Below are 9,275 nucleotides of genomic sequence, written 5' to 3'. Positions count from 1 at the left end.
TGCGTTTTTTTAATTTGACCTGCTAAGCTGAACACTTTTCTATGAAAGAATTATCTATCCAAACACTGTTTTTCTTTTGTATGCATGTCCTTCTCAACCACAAAAGATAACGTCAATTTATGTTTTTCCGAATTGTTCGTTATGTCCTCATGATCTTAAGAAAAATTTTGACATTAGTAGTGAAGAGCCTCCATTTCAAAGTTATGTCCCCTTTTGTATTTTTCATAGTTGTTGGACTTTGTGTAAACTGGAAGTGTTTTTTTGTACTAATGACATGTAAGAGTGTATAGAATACGATATTTTTGAAAGCAGTGTCAAATAACCTATTTAAAATTACTGGAAATGCCATTTTTCAGACCGGATGTTGCAATTTATTTCCTCATTTCAAATGAAATTGTATAAAAACCAATTTTGGAGTCAGCAAACAATGAGCTATCATATGACAATAGGACTGACAATATAACCCGAATTTTAATATTTTCAAACCCAAATGTATTATAGGGTGGAAAGACCTTCAATTGTTCTTTTTAATTATTTTTTTTTCTTCTTCCGCCACATTTCGTCTTGAGGTGCTTTGTTGTTTCGGAGAATGAGGCTTTCAATTTTTTGCATATGATATCGAATAGATATTGCGATATTGAAACTGCCCTGTTTAAAAGAACACTTTATTGTAAGAGCTATTTCTCCAAACATTGTTTGTCTTTTGTCCGATTCTCCTTCGCAACCGTTGAAGATTACGACAAATTTATATCACCACTTTGCTTGTTCTACACTCAAGATTTTACAAATAATTTGACTGAAGCAATCGAGAGCCTCCATATGAGAGTTATTTCCCCTTTTGTATTTTTTATTAGAAAATATAACTGTAACTTGTAAAGCAAAAGTGATAGAGACAGAGGTTCTTTTAATCTGAGGCCCTTGGTAAAAAAAATAGTGAAAATTAGGTCAAGGTTACAAGTCAAGGTCATTGTTTTAGATTTTTTTTATATTCAATCCATAGTGCTTCTTTTCAGAAAGAGTTATACATATCGACGAAACAATTAAACCAAACTGTTTGTCGCGTCATATCCTTATTGGATTTTTTTTCTCAAATTGGTCGTCTTCATTTTATTAAAGGGTATGTTCCGTTGTTATGATCAAATCAGCAAATTACTTAACAAACATTTGCTGCTATCATGTTGTAAATATGACTTATCTCAATTATCAACCACAGTCTACCACTACAACTCTATTTTTGCCTTTTTTCACGTAGTTTTTTGTGTTATGGTTTTATTGAGTTTTATTAGAATTCATTAGTATATTGTCTTATCGGATCTCCAGTCTTTTTCTTTTGTTAACATTTTCCATTGTTCTAGGAAAAGTATAGAAGTGATTTGAAAAATCTTACGTTTATGTTTTCCAATTAAAAAGTGGAGCAACATATCCTCATCTTTAACCAAAAATATGTATTTATAGCAATTTTATCTGAAATAAGGTAGATTTTGCTAACCTTTCCATTAAAAAACAATTTGTTAATTACATCGCCTTATTACACAACCAGAAGAACAAAGCATTAGAAGTCACAGAAAAAAGATGTCCAGCCTCGTTATGCTGCATGGGTGGATCTTATCTGACTGTAATTGCATCTGCAAATTGTAGTAAATTTTGAAAGAATTTAATTAATAGTATTTAATCGTATGAAAAGTTAGGACCCAACGTTTAGACTACTAAATCTGCCGACTTTCCATACACCGACGTCACGTACCAAGAGAAATTATCGTTATTATCGTGTGCATTGGCTAACACAAATATAAAGAAAATCAAATATAACATTGAAGTATTAGTTAAAACCACAAATAAACAAACAAGTATTTATCCAAGAAGATGTGAGTCCAAGTGACTAAACAATCACAGTACAATTCTAACTTTATGAATTATGTAATATTCCGAGGAGATAGATTGAAAATCAATTCTTTTAATTGTGAGCTTAAAACAATGAATACCATATCATCGTTCAATTTGAACGCAAAATGCCATCTTGAATAAGTTCGTGGTAAGTCATAAAGGTGATTAATGTATTTCGTCTATTGAAACAACTGAAAAATAGACACTGCATAAAAAAAGAGCCAACAGGATATCGCAATTAAGGAAGAGTAAGCAAAAATAGTAAAACTTCGTCTTGCGTGTTCTAATGTAGAAATAAGAAGATGTGGTTTGAATGCCCCATGAAGCAACTTGTTATCCAAGTCAAAACTCCTTTTGCTACTTTTTTATATCATGTTCGTCCAGCATCTTCCCACTTTTGGAAGAAAGAAAAAGAAAAACCTATTTCGGTTTATGAAATCCAATGGATATAACACATGTCAAATGTCACAAATATAACCTCCAAGGTAACGTCCATTGTCACATCCTTGATCATGGAACTTGTATCTATCGCATAAAAGAATATGCAGTCCTTTTCATTGTCAGGTTTTCCTCCGGGTCCCTGATTAAAGGCAAAGGTATTATACATCATCTTTGTTGCTCTACCATGTTTAATCCATCTCCAATCGCCATGTTGTAGGATTCTATTAACGTTACGTCCACCAACATAGTAGTGTACACCTGTATTGAAAACATCTTTTTCATCATCATGAATTTGCAATGCCCCTCTGAAATTTGTTACAATCTTATTATCGCTTGGTCAACCAATCGAAGCGTTTGAAAGAGATCGATGTAGCAAAATTACACTTTAAAGATATTTTAGAAAATACATCTACTAAAATGAAGTATTATTTGTTAAGAATATCATAACACTTGATGATTTCATCAGTTATCGTCCTTTTATGATTACCCATCAAAAAGTCGCTGTAAAAAAACAAAAACCTGTTGACTATGTGCCAAACTATATTTATAACCTGGCTTTATTGTCTAATGTATTATGTAAATTTGCATATACGTTTTGAAATTTGGTAACACAAAACAATAAAAAGAAAACCAAAATTAAGTAAGCTTTTACGTGCAGGTATTTTTTTTTAGTGTGGATAATCTAGAACGTAATGTTTAGCTGAGTTGCTACGTCTGGTGGAGAACTGAGATAACAATTCGGACATTTATTATTTTGTCATAAGATTTTGAAAATCATTGTAATTCCACAATTATATCTTTATCATCATAGTTCAGAATAAACTCATCATATATACCAGGATTAAATTCTGTATATACGCCAGACGCGCGATTCGTCTACAAAAGACTCATCAGTGACGCTCGAATCCAAAAAAGTATAAAATAGCCAAATAGAGTACGAAGTCTGATTTCTTGAGCTGCTTTAGTTATTACTTTGACTAGCTCCTCAATGGTTGCACATGTGTTTAGTTAAGGTCTGCAAATATTCTTGATCTTTTTCAAGAAGACCACGAAGACGGTATAGTCTACATCTGATAATTATTGGTTTCTTAATAAACAAACATTTCGGCAAATATTTCGAAACCGTTACCTGAATTCTTCTTCTGAAGGAACAATTTCATGATCATGGCTTCTTCAAGCGTTTCAAAATTAGCAAGGTATGCACCGGGGTCTGTACAGCTCGCCTGTGATATAAGCATGATAAGCAAAATAAAAGATAATAATAAAAAAACACCCTCAAAACAAAACGGAAATTCATTTATTAACGAACAATACATGTATCAATAGCTCAAACATATGAAACGAATGGTAAACAACTGTCATATTTCCGATTTTGTACATACATTTCCTTCTTTAAAAAATGGTGGAATAAACCGGGTTTCCTTGTTTGCTAAAATTCTCACTTGTATGACAATCTGATGTAATTCCGTTATATTTACTCCAATGTGAGAGCAAAACAAACAGGCATACGCGCGTCTGGCGTACTAAATTATAATCTTGGTACCTTTGATAACTATTTACACCACTGGGTCGATGACACTGCTGGTGGACGTTTCGTCCCCGAGGGTATCATCAGCCCAGTAGTCAACATTTCGGTATTGACATGAATATCAATAATGTGGTCATTTTTATAAATTTCCTGTTTACAAAACTTTGAATTTTACGAAAAACTAAGGATTTTCTTATCCCAGGCATAGATAACCTTAGCCGTATTTGGCACAACTTTTTGGACTTTTGGATCCTCAATGCTCTTCAACTTTGTACTTGTTTGGTTTGATAAATATTTCGATATGAGCGTCACTGATGAGTCTTATGTAGACGAAACGCGCGTCTGGCGTACTAAAATATACTGGTACCTTTGATAACTATAAAAGGAAAACAAATATAATTAATAAAGTAACAGTAGTATACAGCTGTTTGAAATTCATTATTCGATTGAGAAAAATTCCTGACTTGGTACAGGACAAGAAAAAAAAAGTGGGTTGAACCCGGTTTTTGGGGCATGCCAAACCTCTTACTTTAAAATCAATGTGATATATAACATTAAAATGACACACTACATGACAAGACCACAATACAAATAAATGGGAGAACATGTAGGACACGAATAATAGCTAACAAAAGGTACTAGGTTTAAAACTTAATACGCCAGACGCACGTTCCGTCCAAACAAGACCAGTGACAGTCAGATGAAAAAAAAATGAAAGCATAAACAAAACATATAGTAAACCAATTCATAGTAAACCATTGAAAAATCAAAGATTTTAAAATTGTTATATTTCATGGGAAAATCACATTATATTTGGCAACCCGCCAAACTCACGTGAAAAAAGCTAGCATATGTAATATTGTTTAGCTTTTGTGTGATTGCCTTCTTATTTTCAGTATCCCATATCAAACAATTTCATCATGAACACAAGAATTAAAATTTATTATGTTCGGCGTGCGTTTTGTCTAAAAAAAAGGCTCATCAATGACACTCGAATCTACCAAAGTGAAAAATTTCGAAGTTTAAGTGCATTGAGGGCCAAATACAGTTAAGGTAATATAATCATTTGTCATTTTGGCGCCTGGACGTTGATAAATGTTGAAGGTCGTACGGTGACCTACAGCTGTTAATTTCTGTGTCATCTGATCTCTTGTGGAGAGTTGTCTCATTGGCAATTATACCAGATCTTTTTTTTTATATATAGCCTTGTGTTCCTGTATTCTTTTTCTAAAAAGTTTTCTATCTAAGTAACACATACAAATGCTGCATCACCAGATACGTTGTCATCGTTGATAGAATAACAGCCTTTCCCTATCTTCTCATATGGTTCTTCGCAGCTCACTGTTTAACATAAATAAAAAGATTTGAAAGATTTATAAGTTCATATCATGTAAATTCATAATTTATATCTCTTATTACAATATGTGCGTTTAAATGTATATAAACTCTTCATAGATACCAGGATTGAAATTTGATATTTAGACCGTACGCACGTTTTGATTACAAAAGACTCATCAGTGACGCTCGAATACAAAAATGTTAAAAAGGCCAAATAAAATATGAAGTTGAAGAGCATTGAGGATAAAAAATTCCTAAACGTTTTGCCAAATACAGATAAGTTAAGGCAACAGTAGTATACCACTGTTCAAAATTCATAATCCATAGAGAAAAAACAAATCCGGGTTACAAACTAAAACTGAGGGAAACGTATCAAATATAAGAGAACTACGACACAACAGAGACACAACACCGAAATGTAACACACACAGAAACACAATTTAATGTAACAATGGCCATTTTCCTGACTTGATACAGGGCATTTTATGAAAAAAATGGTGGGTGAACCTGGTTTTGTGGCATGCCAAACCTCCCGCTTTAAAGACAGTGTTAATAATAACAGTTAAATGACAACATTACACGACAGGGTTACAATAAATAAACAGATAAATGGGAGAAAATATAGGACAAAGAAACAAACGAATAATAGCCATCAACAGTAACAGGTTAAAAAATATTTGTATACGCCGACGCGCGCTACGTCTACACAAAACTATTTTCAGATGTAAACAGTTTGAAAGCCATAACAACTACAAAGTTGAAGATCGCCGAGGACCAAAAGTTTCAAAAAGTTGTGAGGCCAGGGTTATCAGCCTGGGACAAAAACATCATTATTATCAAAAATAATACATAGTTCTGCAAACAGTTATTTTTTAAAAAAATTGCTATATAATAGATATACATGATTAATTTAAAGTGGTGACTAGCTAAGGTAACACCAACAAATAGGTAGAAAAAAAAACATTTATTTAGGCTAAACAATTGAAATTATCAATCTGGCAATTGATGTTAACAAATTTTAGACGAAATATGTATGCATAAGTAAAAGGAGTAAATTTGACAAAAATATTTCATCATTGTAATCAAAATAAAACCACATCTTTTGTTATTCTTCACATTACACTAATAGTGTTCATTACTAATGCAATTATGGCAGAAAATGATGATTTCAAATATTGTTTTTATAGGTAGATTTTATATTTAGAGAAATAGAACATGAAAAAAATAAATGTTACAAGCCTGTTGTTATGTGCATGCTTTACAAAAAAAGAGGAAAATATTTGATCTTTATAATAACTACATTTCTAAAAAGTAATGTATAACTGACCATGTATCTTTGGGGCTATAACGTTTTTTTTAATTTAATTTGCTTCAAAGTATCATGCGTATTCAAAGTTTCATATTTTAAATCAAAATTTGCTGCTTAGTGTGTTTATAGTCATATTCCTGTGTATTTATGTATGGCTGAGGTCCTATTCATTTTCAAAACTTACCGCTATTTAATCTAGCAGTTGTTTGCTTTCAATAATGGTTATCGATCTACTTATCAGTCCGGATCCATAACGTGTTTATACTTAATAAGGTATTATCTGCATACACCCACATTGACGTACTTTCTTGTATTTACAAAGTTTGTCACACTATACACCTTGTTAAAACTAACCTCTGATTCAATTATTAAATAAAGCTATGTGGATTTCGTTTTAAACTAAATACACCTAACTTTTGTCAACATTTTAACTCAATTGTAGGCTTTTTAACCTGGTTCCCTCGACCATTTCTAATAGAGAAAAGTAAAAAAAGAACATGCGCACACACTAAAAGAAAATCCATTTTTGTTTTCATCGTTCTATATACTGTGAATTCATTCATTTTCGTGGATACTAATTTTCGTGGTTTAAAGACAACTTGCATATTATTGAATATTCATCATTATCAGTATCATTGTTATTATTATTATTTATATAATAGTTCTGAGCCAAAGGCGAGGTCATTATCGCTGTCGCAGTCAATACCACTGTCCTACGGGCTGTCCATATATCACGATAATGACCAGTTATTCAAGAACTATCATGTTTATTTCATTGAGAAACCATGTTTTTAAAAGAATTCATAAATTCAAAGTAACCTCAAGTATATGTATTTATATAGGAAAGAGTGAAGACCGTTCATAGTTTTAAATGACTATAAGTCAGTGCCATTCATTTGAGTGCAATTTTCAGTATATGAAATACAAAATAAAATGTTCTATAACTTTATGAGTAACAAAAACATATGGTTAACAATTCAACAACAACTGCAATATAAAATGAAAACAGGAAAATGTTCAACTGGAAAAAATCCACATAGTACATGTATAAATTTAATCTTTTGAAACATAGAAAGTAAAGACTCCACGGGACACATTTTGAATATTAATGCTATGATCATTCCTGTTGCTCATGAACTCTTTTCTTGAGAAATTGTTTTGCACATTGTTTTGAGAGGAACTAATTTCTTTCAGTTCTTGATCAAAGTCTGCAGAGTCACTGATAAAACTGTCATCGAGAAAATCAATATCATCAAGTTGCATACATGTACTAGTTGCATTAGTGTTTTGAACAGTGTGTGGTACTGCTGCAACAGTCGTTGGTGCTCTAATGGCAACAGCATTTCCTGTCGAAGGATTAATGTTATTGACACTGCTTATTGCATTATTCTCAGTAGACGGTACATGTATCTCTGTTGTAATATTGTATAATGATGACGCAAGAGCTTTTGACATCTTTTTCTTTTGTGGTAGTGAAGAGTCACTTGAATAACTTTCAATACTTTGTAGTGACTTGTGCTTAGATACAGTTTTAATTTTTCTGTCCTCAAAACCACTTTCACTCAGAGTTGTTATAGATGTTGATCGGATGGAGTGATTGGTATATACTTTTGATAAACCAGCACAATTTGAGATTTTTGCCATTAATGCCCCTAAAGTATTTTTTCCAAGTGGTTTGTTCTCAGACCATGTCTCATCTGCTGTGTGGTAATTTGGTCGCGGACGCTGAAAAAGTACATCACATTTATGGTTCAATTTCCCTAAATAAAAAGTGTAAGAAGCAACTGGACACAATTCGCTATCTTTTTCTTCGTAAATTACGCCACCGGACGAATCCTCTACATCAGTGCGATGATTTTTAATCTAAATTGTGGCATTTTTCTGAAATTAGTTCTAACACAACTTTTGATTAATCAAACCGTCATACCACTATTCCCCATTTGAAATGATATTTTTGAAGATACTTTGAACGACAAAATTATGTAATATTTTTTTCTTGTGCGACGTCTACTTTTTATAGTAAAATACCCGACGCTCCCCGAGTTATGTGAATGCAGTCACAGTGCGTTTAATATTTTAAACCATCATGGGCTTATTTAAAATATATATGTAAGTCCGCCATGGATGCGGTTGTAAAATTTGATAGATGCTTTGTGTGCTTCCTTTTGTAGTGATTTTGTTCTAATTAAGACTGTGACATAATGATGACTGCTGTATACCTATTTTGACAGTTTCATACAAGTGAGAGGCACTATAAATCCAGTTTCAATCCACAATTTTCTACCTTCGACAATGCCTGTAATAAGTCAGGAATATGATACATTTGTAGTTGTTGTTCGATGTGTTTAGTGTGTTTTATCATTTGATTTTTACATCGATTAGTGACTTTCCGATTTGAATTTTCCTCGCAGTTCAGTATTGTACAAAAATTAAATGAGCGTTGAACATATCAAACTGATCATCACCTTGTGTATGTGTAAAGACAGGTACCTGACGTCCCGACAGGACCATTCCCGATTAAAATATGTCAAACGTCTAATCAAATTCCTGTGAATGGTAGATGGAAATTCAAACGTTAATACAAAAGAGTATGGCCGATATTGGCCTCAAATTTCATGTTCATCAAACAAAAGATTTTGGACACTTTTAAAACACTTAAGTGTCTATTTCAATTGATTCAATTAGTTTATGTGAAAGATTTTAACTGATCGAGTCATTTAAAACGCTCCGATTTAAGCTTGAATATGAACACTCTATCGAATATGCCATAAAACG

At 32.4% G+C, this 9,275-nt stretch overlaps 1 long non-coding RNA gene across 1 annotated transcript; it reads right to left on the bottom strand.

Annotated features, from left to right (window-relative positions):
- Window positions 1-2,307: 2,307 nt before the first annotated feature.
- On the bottom strand, window positions 2,308-5,204 carry LOC143059059 (uncharacterized). The gene is made up of 3 exons (XR_012973367.1): window positions 5,112-5,204; window positions 3,455-3,548; window positions 2,308-2,583 (listed from the first exon to the last, which is right to left on the bottom strand). It is a non-coding gene; the product is annotated as an uncharacterized LOC143059059 (long non-coding RNA).
- Window positions 5,205-9,275: the final 4,071 nt, after the last annotated feature.

This window comes from Mytilus galloprovincialis, chromosome 14, assembly GCF_965363235.1.
Source record: "Mytilus galloprovincialis chromosome 14, xbMytGall1.hap1.1, whole genome shotgun sequence".
Taxonomy (NCBI): Eukaryota; Metazoa; Mollusca; class Bivalvia; order Mytilida; family Mytilidae; genus Mytilus; species Mytilus galloprovincialis.
The sequence above is the reverse complement of the archived record's forward strand: the minus strand, read 5'-3'. Positions and strand labels throughout refer to the sequence as shown.